This window comes from Trichechus manatus, unplaced genomic scaffold, assembly GCF_000243295.1.
Source record: "Trichechus manatus latirostris isolate Lorelei unplaced genomic scaffold, TriManLat1.0 scaffold00003, whole genome shotgun sequence".
Taxonomy (NCBI): domain Eukaryota; kingdom Metazoa; phylum Chordata; class Mammalia; order Sirenia; family Trichechidae; genus Trichechus; species Trichechus manatus.
Window position 1 is genome coordinate 24,666,931 of NW_004443939.1, and position 14,633 is coordinate 24,681,563.

General features: G+C 38.0%; 1 pseudogene; it reads right to left on the reverse strand.

The window, feature by feature from the left end:
* Positions 1-5,182: 5,182 nt before the first annotated feature.
* On the reverse strand, positions 5,183-6,050 carry LOC101358443 (protein FAM92A pseudogene; annotated as a pseudogene).
* Between the last annotated feature and the right edge of the window lie 8,583 nt (positions 6,051-14,633).

Here is a 14,633-nt window from a genome sequence, read left to right on the forward strand (position 1 = left end):
TGTGTTCTCTAACTGGATTCTGACTCATATATACACCATATCAATTTATTTTAAAATATTCAAGATTGTAAAAGTATACTGGGAAATATTATTTGGTTATTAAGCACACCATCTTGGCAAATTTACCATTTTCAACAATGAAAAAGAGCAAGTGAGTAATTTTATTTACTTGTGCTTTTGTTGCTTATTTTGCATGATTTCAAAAAGGAGGAAGTAAAAAATTCCACATGTACTTTCAACAGATAGATATCATATCTTTGTGAAAATGAAACATACTTCAAAGGTAACTTTTTAAAAACATTTATTTAGACCTGTACAAAAGGAAGTTTCATGACCTTTTTTTAAATTGTAATGAAAATATACGTAACAAAACATATGCCATATCAACAATTTCTACATGTACAATTTAGTAACATGGATTACATTCTTCAAGTTACGCAACCATTCTCCCTATCCTTTTCCAAATCATTCCGCCATCATTAAGATAAACTCCATGCCCCCCTAAGAAAACCTCCCCTTTTCCCTCTCCCTCTCCCTACTGAAAATCCATTGCCATCCAGTCTATTCTGACTCATAGCAACCCTATAGGACAGAGTAGAACTGCCCCAAAGAGTTTCCAAGAATGTAATTTTTATGGAAGCAGACTTCCACATCTTTCTCTTGTGGAGTGACTGGTAGGTTTGAACTGTCAATCTTTCTGTTAGCAGCCAAGCACTTAACTACTGTGTCACCAGGGCTCATTTTCGTTGCTTACACCTTTTGACTATTGTGAAAAGTGCTGAAATGAACATCGATGTACAGTTTTGTGTTTGTGTTCCTGCCTTCACTTCTCCTCGATACCTAGGGATGGGATTGCTGGGTTGTATGGTAGTTCTATGTTCAAGTTTTTGAGGAACTGTCACACCGTTTTCCACAGTGGCTGTAACATTTTATTCCCACCAGCAATGCATGTGGGTTCCAGTTTTTCCACAACCTTGCCAACAACTGTTGTTTTCAGTTTTTTTTGTACATTGTATCTCATTGTAGTTTTGATTTGCAACTCTTTAATGAAGCCCTGGTGGCGCAGTGGTTAAGAACTCGGCTGCTAACCAAAAGGTTGGCAGTTTGAATCTACCAGCCGCTCCTTGGAAATCTTTTGAGGCAGTTCTATTCAGTCCTATAGGGTCACTATGAGTCGGAATTGGCTCAGTGGCAACAGGTTTGGTTTTGGCTTAATGGCTAATGATGTTGAGCATCTTTTCATGTGCTTGTTGGCAACCTGAATATCCTCTTTGGTGAGCTGTCCAAGTCATTTGTCCATTTTTTGATTGGGTTGTTTTTTTTGTTAAGTTGTAGAAGTTTAAGAGTTTCATGACCTTTTACCAAAGATAATTGGGTATTGTAAATCTATATTCTTTATTTCTATTCTTTTTTTGTTTGTTTGTATATTTTGACTTAGAAAAAAGGCTCTTGCTCACGTTCATTCTCCAACCTCTTCTGCTAATTCTTTTTAGTTCTAACCAGTTGTCATCAGGTTATATGGATTCAAACCTCCAACCTTTCAGTTAGGAGAGGAGTGCATTAACCTTTTGAACCATCCATAGACTTCATTTTATTTTTTTCATGCCTGTATACAATATAGATTAATTTAGCCATAATATGTGTGGATTTTATTGTAAAGAATGCACTTAACAACAATAATTAATATACCATATCCATTTTTAAGTTCTGCCCTTACTACTTTTTGATGTTAATTTCTAAGTATAGAATAAAATGTTAACCAAATGCAAACTAGCATATAATGCACTGGACTTTAAAAAATCAACTACATTTAAATAAAATCAATGTCTCTGTTTCATATGTTGATATGCTGTTCTAATTCTGTATAATATGCATAATTATAAACTTAATACTTGTCAAAAATGAAATGAAAATAGCAATCTAGCTACATAAATTAATATTAAGTGTTCCTCTACCTGTGTGCCATATCCTTTTAAAGATACTTTGTTGTATTTTTAGAAAATGGATGTTGGCAAAAATATATAGGTTCACAGACAATGAGAAATAGCCTAAAATGTGCAAGTTCTAATTTCATATAATCAAATCCACAAGCAAGATGCTGCCAAGTAAAAGATATAATGACTTTGTTGTTATCGTTGTTAGATGCCACTGAGTTGGCACCCAACAACATCTAACCCTATGAACAACAGATCAAACCACTGCTGGGTCCTGCGCCATCCTCACAGTTGGTGCCATTCTTGAGCTCATCATTGCACCCACTGTGTCAGTCCATCTTATTGAAGGTTTTCCTCTTTTTCACTGACCCTCTGCTTTACCAAGCAGGATGTCCTTCTCCAGGGACTGATCCCTCCTGGTAACATGTCCAAAGTATGTGAGAAGAAGTCTTGCAGGTCTTACTTTTAAGGAGCATTCTGGCTGTACTTCTTCCAAGACAGATGTGTTCTTTCTCCTGGCAGTCCATGGCATATTCAATACTCTTCACCAATACCATAATTCAAAGGCATCAGTTCTTTGGACTTCTTCATTCGTTGTCGAGCTTTCACATGCATATGAGGCAATTGAAAATACCATGGCTTGGGTCAGGCCCACCTTAGTTCTCAAAGTAACATCTTTTCTTTTTAACACTTTAGAGAGGTCTTTTGCAGCAGATTTGCCCAGTGCAATATGTCATTTGATATCTTGACTCCTGCTTCCATGGGCATTGATTGTGGATCCAAGTAAAATGAAAACCCTTGACAACTTCAAACTTTTCTCCACTTATCGTGATGTTGCTCTTTGGTCCAGTTGTGAGGATTTTGGTTTTCTTTATGTTGAAGTGCAATACATACGAAGGCTGTAGTCTTTGATCTTCATCAATAAGTGCTTCAAGTCCTCTTCATTTTCAGCAAGCAAGGTTGTGTCATCTGCATAACGCAGGTCGTTAATGAGTCTTCCTCCAATCTTGATACCCCGTTCTTCTTCATATAGTCCAGCCTCTTAGATTATACAATTGAATAAATATGGTGAAAGGATACAACCCTGACACACAACTTTCCTGATTTTATATCACACATATCCCCTTGTTCTGTTTGAACAACTGCCTCTTGATCTATGTACAGGTTCTTCATGAGCACAATGAAGTGTTCTAGAATGTCCATTCTTTGCAATGTTCTCCATAATTTGTTATGATCCACACAGTCCAATGTCTTTGCATAGTCAATAAAGAACAGGTAAATAACTTTGTGGTATTCTCCACTTTCAGCCAAGATCCTTCTGACATCATCAGTGATATTCCTCATTCCATGTCCTCTTCTGAATCTGGCTTGAATTTCTGGTAGTTCCCTGTCAATATACTCCTGAAACTGTTTTTTAATCATCTTCAGCAAAATTTCACTTGCATATGATATTAATAATATTGTTTGATAATTTCCACATTCTTTTGGATCACCTGTCTTTGGAATGGGCACAAACATGGATTTCTTCCAGTCAGTTGGCCAGGTAGCTGTCTTCTAAATTTCTTGGCATAGACAAGTGAATGCATCCAGCATTGCATCCGTTCGTTGAAACGTCTCAACTGGTATTCTATCAGTTCCTGGAGACTTGTTTTTCAACAATGTCTTCAGTGCAGCTTGAAATTCTTCCTTCAGTACCTTCGGTTCTTGATCATATGCTACTTAACGAAATGGTTGAACATTGACCAATTCTTTTTGCTACAGTGACTCTGCATATTCCTTCCATCTTTTTTTGATGATTCCTGTGTCATTCAATATTATGCCCATAGAATCCTTCAATACTGCAACTTAAGGCTTGAATTTTTTCTTCAGTTCTTTCTGCTTGAGAAATGCTGAGCACGTTATTCCCTTTTGGTTTTCTAACTCCAGCTCTTTGCACATTTCATTATAATACTTCACTTTGTCTTTTTGAGCTGACCTTTGGAATCTTCCATTAAGTTCTTTTCCTTCATCATTTCTTCCATTCACTTTAGCTACTCAGTGTTCAAGAGCAAATTTCAGAGTCTCTTCTGATATCCACTTTGGTCTTTTCTTTCTGTCCTGTCCTTTTAACAACCGTTTATTTTTTTTCATGTATGATATCCTTGATGTCATCCCACAACTTGTCTTGGTATTCAGTCATTGGTGTTTAATGAGTCAATTCTATGCTTGAGATGGTCTCTAAATTCAGGTGGGATATTCTCAAGGTCATACTTTGGCTCTGGTGGACTTGTTCTAATTTTCTTCAGCTTCAACTTGAACTTGCATATGAACAATTGATGGTCTGTTCCACAGTCAGCCACTGGCCTTGTTGTGACTGATGTTACTGAACTTCTGCATCGTCTCATTACACAAATGTAGTCAATTTGATTCCTGTGTATTCCATCTGATGAGGTCCACATGTATAGTTGCCGTTTATGTTGTTGAAATAAGGTTTTTCCAATGAATAAGACATTGGTCTTGCAAAATTCTATCATATGATCTCTGACATCATTTCTATCACGAAGGCTGTATTTTCCAACTACCAGTTTTTCTCCTTTGTTTCCAGCTTTCACATTCCAATCACCAGTAATTATCAAGGCATCTTAATTGTATATCCAATCAATTTCAGACTACAGAAGTTGGTAAAACTCTTCAATTTCTTCATCTTTGTTATTAGTGGTTGGTGCATAATTTGAATAATAATCATATTAACTGGCCTTGTAGGCGTATGGATATTATCCTATTTCTGATAGTGTTGTACTTCAGGATAGATCTTGAAATGGTCTTTTTGACAATGAATGCAATGCCATTCATTCCTCTTTAATTCGTCATTCCCAGCATAGTAGACCATATGATTATCTGATTAGAAATGGGAAATACCAATTCATTTCAGTTCACTAATGCCTAGCATATCCATCTTTATGTGTTCCATTTCATTTTTGATGACTTCTAATTTCCCTAGATTCATACTTCATACATTCCACATTCTGATTACTAATGGATGTTTGCAGCTGTTTCTTCTCATTTTTTTTTTTTTTGACTACTGTGTAATATTTTTTAAACTCTTCATTTTTGGTCAGCATAAATCTCCTTTAATTAATTTTACATTTCCAGTAGTATTTCAGTTTGAGGTTTAACATATCAACTAGTATAAAGTTTTATATTTTATTAATCCTGGATTCTGAGTCATTTTAAGATGAAAGTAGAAATACAAAGCATACTTAAGAAAATTAATTTTCTTCTTCTGTAATGTCTAACTCTTCATCATCTTCATCATCAGCAACTGCTTGTTGATCCTTTCTTAGTCAACAGGTAGATACCTGTCCTGTTCCAGATACACACTTAGCTGACAGCGATCTCTGAAGAGGTGACTTTGAATTTGCTCTTACAATATCTAAACGAGATGAATATTCTGGTGGATACAGAGAGTTTTGGAAAATCTCTAAATCTTCTTCCTCATCAATCTTTTGTATGTTTTGGTAGGCAGCAGTGTAGACCTCTAAAGCTTTGCTGTGAAATAACATTTCAATAGTGATAAATTCTGAAAATATATTCTTTATATCCTTTATTTTCTGTTTTTCAAAGTTGTCAATAGTTTCTTCAAGATGACGAGCTGTTTGGGTAGCATCTGTTGTAGCTCTCAGTAATTCAGTTTCTGCAGATGAAATAACATGTCCATCAGATGGGTTTTGCTGATGTGTCCTTTCTAACTGGGTTAACTACTTAGCTTCTCGATTCCTTGCTGTTAATGTTACTTGGAGGTCATCCTGCTTCATTTTTACAATTTTTCCATAAGCTTTCAAAAGTTCAACTACTTTGGCTTCAAGTCTTTCAACCTCTGCTTGTCGATAATCCTGAAGTTTGGCAAACTCATCAGCAAAGTTTTTCAGGCTCTGCTTTAAATCTGGGGTCTCTGTAGAGGCATACACACTGATTTCATTCACCAGTAGTTCTGCTTTTTCTGCAGTCTGGCAGTTTTCCACACATAAGCAGTAAAGATTTGGCACAGCTCTCCAAAATTCTTCTCCATATTTGTGACAACTCCGTCTTGGAGCTGTCTGGCTTGAGTGTCCGGTTTTTTAGGCTGTGCCTCAACATCTTGCATTGCGCATGGCCGAGGACCCTGGTTGAGGACCGAATGAGCGGCGTAGATGTGCTCTGGGGCGCAAACTACGGCTGACATCACCTGGCTGTTTTTTCTCATTTTGAGTCGTGCCACATCAGCAAATGAAGGTCCTGAAAGCTTTAATCCATCCACGTCATTAAGGTTAACTCTATTTTGAGGAGGTAGCTCTTCCTCAGTCGTATTTTCAGTGCCTTCCAACCTGAGGGGCTCATCTTCAGGCACTACGTCAGACAATGTTCCACTGCTATTCATAAGACTTTCACTGGCCAATTTTTTGAAGTACATTGCCAGTTCCTTCTTCCTAGTCTTAGTTTGGAAAGCTCTGCTGAAATCTATCTGCCATGGGTGACCCTGCTGGTATTTGAAATACTGATGGCATAGCTTCCAGCATCACAACAGCAGACAAGCCACCACAGTAGGACAAACTGACAGAAGAGTGGTAGATAATGACTTTAATTAATAATTAATAGTCATTTGATAAATCTCCGTAAAGCCTTTATGGTTTCCATGTTTCCTAGAAACTAGAAAGTGAATTATGGCTGGATAACGTACCCTTTACAAGTCAGACTTTTTCTAATTATTTGCTTGCAGTTAAATTATCAGATGAAAGAGCATGAAAAAATAATTTTTGATGATAGATATCCATTTGATTTTTTTTTACATCTAACTCAAAAGGAGATTAAAAAAATTGAGTAACACAGTTACAACAGAACTCTGTCCATTTACATTGACTGATACCTCAGCACTTACACACAATGAAAGATAAATAGGAATTGAACTGGTGTTGAATCCTATTTCATTCCAGCCTTAAATAATGTTCATCTAAGTTACATGAATTAATTGAGAAAAAATATCTATTGCATTAAGAGGTACATTTCCAATAATATTTGACTTGTTTTCTTCAATAATTATTTATCAAAATTGAAAATACAGTTAGGTTGCTTTAATCAACCATGTACTACTAATCATTGTAAGGATAACACAATACAGAAAAAAATGTAGCATTTACAGATTCATGGTTACCAAAGAAATACATTTTTTTCCTTATAAATTTCAGTTTATATGTATATATTTGTAGCAGAGAAGTATGATGGGATGATCAATAAAATACTTTCAAGCATAACAGTATACTACATTAGGATAAAATTATGTGAGGGAAGTGGAATGGAAAAACTTTAAAAGGAGGAAAAGTATTATGTAAAATGTCCAACCATCAAAGAAGAGTGTGTTCATGCATCTTTTAAATAGATGATGGTAGATATCAAAACACATTTAGATTCCATTGTATTTTTTTTAAAAGAGTAATGATACATTTGATATTTACAAATATCAATATTTGTATTATACTGGAAATTGTGTCTTTGCAACTATTTAAACTTACATTGACAAATTCTAGATGACAACCTAAGAATATGTAAAGGAGTACCTAGTTTTTCAAAATTATTTTAGGGGACACATGAGCAAGCTAATTTGAAGACCCCAGCATACAGAGATCAGCAAATAGCCAATTTAGAATATATAATTCAGTGTCGTCGTTTTTTTATTGTTGTAAAAATATATATAATACACCATTTGCCATTTCAACATTTTTCAAGCATACAATTCAATGACATCAATCATGTTATGCAACCATCACCAATATTCATTTCAAATTTTCCATCATCATAAACAGAAACGTAATGCGTCTTAAAGGATGATACGCCCTTTCCCCCTCCTTTCCACCCTTAATAACCACTATTAAACTTTGATCTCTATACATCTGCCTATTCTAGGTACTTCATAAAGAAAACAAAAATCCTCACAACTGGACCAATAAGCAACATCATGATAAATGAAGAAAATATTGAAGTTGCCAAGGATTTCATTTTATTTGGACCCACAATCAGTACTCATGGAAGCAGCAGTCAAGAAATCAAACGATGTATTTACCTTGGGCAAATCTGCTGCAAAAGACCTCTTTAAAGTGTTAAAAAACAAAAATGTTTCTTTGAGGATAAGGTGTGCCTGACCCAAGCCATAGTATTTTCAATCGCCTCATACGCATGCGAAAGCTGCACAATGAATAAGGAAAACTGAAGAAGAGTTGCCGTATTTGAATTACGATGTTGGCGAAGAATGTTGAATATACCATGGACTGCTAGAAGAAAGAATACATCTGTCTTGGAAGAAGTACAGCCAGAATGCTCCTTAGAAGCGAGAATGGCAAGACTTCCTCTCACTTACTTTGGACATGTTATCAGGAGGGACCAGTCCCTGGAGAAGGACATCCTGCTTGGTAAAGCAGAGGTTCAGTGAAAAAGAGGAAGACCCTCAATGAGATGGACTGACACAGTGGCTGCAACGATGAGCTCAAGCATAGCAACGATCGTGAGGATGGCGCAGGACCGAGCAGTGCTTCGTTCTGTTGTACATAGCGTGGCTGTGAGTCGGAACTGATTCGACGGCACCTAACAACAACAGGTATGTCACGTAAGTGAGATCACAGAATATTTGTCCTTTTGTGATTGACTTACTTCACTCAGCATGATATTTTTAAGGTTTACCCATGTTGTGGCATGTATCAGAACTTCATTTCTCCTTATGGCTGAGTAATATTTCATTGTATGTATACACATTTTGTTTATCTATTCATCTGTTGATGGACATTTAGATTGTTTCCACCTTTTGGCTACTGTGAGTAATGCTGTCATGAACATTGGTAGACACGTGTCTGTTTGCGTCACTGCTTTCAGGTGTAACCATTACTTTTCTATGCCCAGATTGAAAGACACTTAGTTCTAAATAGGACTTTCCAAGGCTGCAGAATTTGTAGGTTGTGAAGTTCATGCCTAAATCTGTAGCCTCTAGACATAACTTCAGTTAGTAAAAGCCGTGATTATTGAGGGCAGATAAAAAGCTTTTTGTAATACACACAGCTGTGGGGGGAAAAACAAACAAAACTAATCTTGCAAATGTTATTGAAATGTAAATGTCAACATATCCTCAGTTGGGTATGAGAATTCACAAACTTGTGTTCAGGCACTAGGGGCACCCGGAGCATTTGAAAAGCAAAACCTTCACTCTAAAAGACAAAAGGAAAAATACAGTTTCGTCCTGTTTTTGCAAATGTGCTTAGCACAGGTGCTGTCAAGTTCTTGTTCCCAGAACTCACCTTGAGTCATTCTGCTTAAATGAGCTGTCAGTGTCCTCTGATTTTCTACCACTGAGTAGCTGTATCCTTGAAACTCCTGTTATACAATATTTTCTCCATTGCAGCCTCATACACTTGTGCCCTAAAATTTATTCCAAAACACAGCCAGAAAACGTACTCATGAAAAGTGCATTCTATGCCAGCACAGGCTTCCTAAAAAAGCAAGCAATCTCTTCAGTCCTGCAATTGTGCATGGTCATCCCATAGATAGACCACTGGTTTGTTATGTGCTATCTGGAAAGAACCAAAAAAACCAAACCAAACCCATTGATGTTGAGTCGATCCCGATTCATAGCGACCCTATAGGACAGAGTAGAACTGCCCCATAGAGTTTCCAAGAAGCGCCGGTTGGATTTGAACTGCTGACCTTTTGGTTCGCTGCCGTAGCTCTGGAAAGAGTTTTCTTGAAAGTATCGTTGACACGTTCATTTTCCCAGTATTGTTGAATGTAGGCTTTAATATATAGAATTAATATAATTTTAGTTCCTGTAGCACTGTTGCTTTCAATAACCTCTATATTCAAGTAGCTTGTTTCAGTAGACAATTTGTTAGCGCTGTCCTCGTTGTTGTTAGGTGTGTTGAGTCAGTTCTGACTCATAACGACCCTGTGCACAACAGAACAAAACACTGCCTGGCCCTGCGCCATCCTCACAATCGTTGCTATGCTTGTGCCCATTGTTGCAGCCACTGTGTCAATCCATCTCGCTGAGGGTCTTCTTCTCTTTGGCTGACCCTGTACTTTACCAAGCATGATGTCCTTCTCCGGGTATTGGTCCCTCCTGATAACATGTCCAAAGTATGTGAGACGAAGTCTTGCCAGCCTTGCTTTTAAGGAACACTCTGGCTGTACTGCACTTCTTCCAAGACAGATGTGTTCTCTCTTCTGGCAGTCCATTGTATAGTCAGTATTCTTCACCAACACCATAATTCAAAGGCATCAATTCTTCAATCTTCCTTATTCATTGTCCAACCTTCGCATGCATAAGGTGATTGAAAATATCATGGCTTTGTTCAGGCGCACCTTAGTCCTCAAAGTAACATCTTTGCATTTTAACACTTTAAAGAGGTTTTTTGCAGCAGATTTGCCCAATGCAACATGTCATTTGATTTCTTGACTGCTGCTTCCGTGGGCATTGATTGTGGATCCAAGTACAGTGAAATCCTGACAACTTCAATATTATTGCTATTCATCACGATGTTACCTCTTGGTCCAGTTGTGAGGATTTTGGTTTTCCTTTTGTTGAAGTGTAATACATACTGAAGGCTGTAGTCTTCGATCTTCATCAGTAAGTGCTTCAAGTCCTCTTCATTTTCAGCAAGCAAGGTTGTGTCATCTGCATAGCGCAGATTGTTAATGATGCCACATTCTTCTTCATATAGTTCAGTTTCTCAGATTATTTGCTCATCATACAGATTAAATAATTAAGGTGAAAGGATACAATCCTGACACACACCTTTCCTGACTTTAAACCATACAGTATCCCCTTGTTGTGTTCGAATGACTGCCTCTTGCTCTGTGTACAGATTCTTCATGAGCACAATTAAGTGTTCTGGAATTCCCATTCTTCACAATGTTATCCATAATTTGTTATGACCCACACAGTCGAATGCCTTTGCATAGTCTATAAAACACAGGTAAACCTCTTTCTGGTATTCTCTTCTTTCAGGCAAGATCCATCTGTCTTCAACAATGATATCCTTCATTCCACGTCCTCTTCTGAATCCAGCTTGAATTTCTGGCAGTTCCCTGTCAATGTACTGCTGCAACTGCTTTTGAATGACCTTCAGCAAAATTTAATTTGTGTGTGATATTAATGATATTGTTCGATAACTTCTGCTGTCCTCATTAGAGGACCACATAAGGCAGCATTTAATTCAGCCCTTAGAGGATAAAGAAAACTCAGTGCTTTTTACAAATATATATTAATGGCTTTGAAATTACATTAGTAGAAGTACTCCTCCATCAATTTACATAACCTTTTAATGGCCCCTCAAATATCATAAAGATGGTGCAGAACCAGGCAACATTTTGTTCTGTTATACATAAGGTTGCCATGAGTCGGAGCCGACCTGGAGGCAACTAACAGAAATAAATTCATGGCTTCTACAGGCATCTCTCCCTCTAAATACTGTGTTAGCCTAATCAGAGCATTCATATACATCCTTAGTCAGAATGGATTTTAAAGTCAGAAGTTCAGAACTATTAAGAGCCTTCTTGCAATACTGCAAAGTAATGGAAATCCTTTGAAAGACTCAGACAGTTTGGTCTTATTTAGTAAGCGGTGGTCAGGTGCACTGAGTAGCCCCCTCTTCAGGTAACTTTTAAGTAGCAGTGAAATGTATCCCTGGGGGCCCACATCACAGTTGCACTTGGTCCCATCAGGAGAATCAATCATGACCATAGACACTTAACATTCACTATTTTGACCACTTCGAGGCTCCAGGAGCAAACAGTTTAAGCTGCTCGTTCACAGTGATGAGTTCTGAGGTGCTTGAAACTTGGTTCTTGGGGAAAAGATATATTATGGGCATTGATGTCTACATCAATGAAGAGGTGTGCATGGCTGCAGAGGTCAGAGCAGTTAATAGCCTGCTCCATTAGGAGGGAAAGGGAAAATAAATTAGAGAGCACTTAATATTGGCACCACTGAAGGTGGAGTGGGAACTGATAGGTCTAGAGATCAGGGAAAATCTTGTGTCACTACTAACAAACTCCCTTAATCCTTATGTTCTCTTCACAGAATGTTGCTTCCACCTTAGGTCTTCAGTGCTCTCTGGTTCTTCTGCTAGTTCAAGACTGTCCCTCTAGCCCTGATCAATCGGGCTATTATTCTCCCACAGTGTGCACCACCACAGGTCAAGTCTGGAGTGTGTATTAGAGACCCCCAGGCACTCCACTGAGCAAACATAAAGATAACTAAACCAACACCAAACCCGTTGCCATTGAGTTGATTCCATGTATTACAGAGTAGAACTGCTCCATAGGGTTTTCTTGGATATAATCTTAATGGAAAGAAATCCCCAGGCCTTTCTTTTGCAGTTCCTCTGGGTGAGATCAAAACTTCAACCTTTAGATTAGGAGCTGAGTGCAAACCATTTGTGCCACCCAAGGACCTTATACTAGGATATCCTTTTTGTAAAACTCATACTTTTGGGAGGTGGACACCACCAAGATCTACCCCTTTATACCTAGTGATAGTGGTTTATGGAGCCCTAATGTCATTCTGACTATTATTACTCTGCACTCCAATTCCTGCCATAATCACATGGTATTTCAGAACCCAGAAGGATAGATAATCTAGCTCCCCTATAATGGACTGATTTGTGTTCTCCAAAAAGATATAAATCCTAACCCCCAATACCTGTGAATGTGACCTTATTTGGAAATAGGGTCTTTGCAGATGTAATTAGTTAGTTACACTGGAGTAGGGTGGGCCTGAATGTGATGACTAGTGTCCTTTTAAGAAGAGAAGAACAGACAACAGAGACAGAGAGACACATAGGGAGAATGCCATGTGATGATGGAAGCAGATATTGGAGTGATAAATCTACAAGCCAAGGAACTCCAAGGATTTCAGGAAACCACTGGAAGCTAGGAGAGAGGCATGGAACAGACTCTTCCTCAGAGCCCTCCAGAAGGAATCAACCTTGCCAACACCTTGATTTCAGACTTCTAGCCTCGACAACTGTGAGAGAATAAATTTCTGTTGTATTAAACCACCCAGTTTGTAGTTCTTTGTTATGGCAGCCCTAGGAAACTAACACAGCTCACTAGGTCTTCACAGTTTCCCTACATCTTCTAAACTCATTTCAACCACCCAGGTTAGAAAATTGTTAAGTTCTTGACGACCCTTTTCTCCCTACATCAAGCGCTACCAAGTTACCATGTATGATTCTTAAATCCTTGCTTACAACCTCTATCCTAGTTCAGGATCCTATTTAAATGTCTCTCTACTTCCCAACATCTTCATCCAATCCCTTTTCTTCATGGCCACCAGTGTGATATATTTTATTCAAATCTAATCATGTCAGTTCTTTACTTAGCTGTTTCAGTTGCATTTTCTACAGGAAGAAATTTAAGATCCTTACCATGGTATACCTCCATGAGCTACCTCCATGAGCTGCCTCCATGAGCTGCCTCCTGCTTATTTCTTCAGCCTCATCTACCCATGCTCACTGCTCCCTGCCTTGGACTTTGTGGGCAGCCACATTGAATGGCTTGTAATTCCCTGTACACACCATTCTATGTCTTGCTTCCATTCTTTTACTTATGTGTTCTCTGTACCTAGACTGATCTCCATTCTCCCCACTGCTGAAATTCCATGTGGCATTCATTAGGAAACCTTCTCACACCCATGAGTTAGATACTCTGCCTCCAAGCCCCCTCTATTATTGCTCTCATTACTTTCTGTTCAGTATTTGGAATTGGCTGTCTATATTTCTCTCTCCCCATCTAGACTATGAGTTTCTTTCTTGAAGTCTTAGGAAGTGTCTTCTTCATATTTCTATATTGGTGCTTAGCGTAGGGCCTGATATTTATTAGGCACTCAGTGATATTTTTAATGAATCAGTTCAGTGACTATAATGACTACATGATTAGAAATACTTCAAGAGGGGGAAAAAGACAAGAAGAAAATATGAGACCATAGAGACAGAGAATAAATGTGAACCTCTTCAATACCAGCTTTCTAAGTATAAATGGGAGTCCCTGGGTAGTGCAAATGGTTAATATGCTTTGCTGCTAATCAAAAGTTTGGAGGTTCAAGTCCACCCAGAGGTGCATTGGAAGAAAAGTCTGGTGATCTACTACTGAAAACTCAGCCATGAAAAATCCTATGAAGCACAGTTCTACTCTGACACACATGGGGTCACCATGAGTCACAATTGACTCAATGGCAACTGGTTTTTAAATGTAAATGAAGCACATTAACACTTTCAAGTCCCTTGCAATGATCATTTGCTGGTATCTAGCGGCCTTTACTTTCTTTTTAGGAATCATCCATTTTCCCTTGCCAAGCATGTGGTTCAGGTGATATTGATTCCACCTGATGCTTTAGGCAAGGGCATGTGACTTAGGAATAGTTAATCAGAGTATTGAACCCCCCTGAGACAAAGATTTAGTTATAGGCACATGATTTAAACTGGTCCAATAAGATGCAACGGAACTTTTTCTGAGGTTTCTGAGAGAGGCTGGAGCTCGTTCCCTTATGCACTTGAACCCGGGAGGACATAAGGCTGAAACTTCTGTAGTCCTGTAGCCATCCTTTTTTTTTTTTTTTAATTTTTATTGTGCTTTACATAAAGGTTTACAGAGTAAGTTAGTTTCTCATTGATAATTAATACACATACTGTTTTGTGACATTGG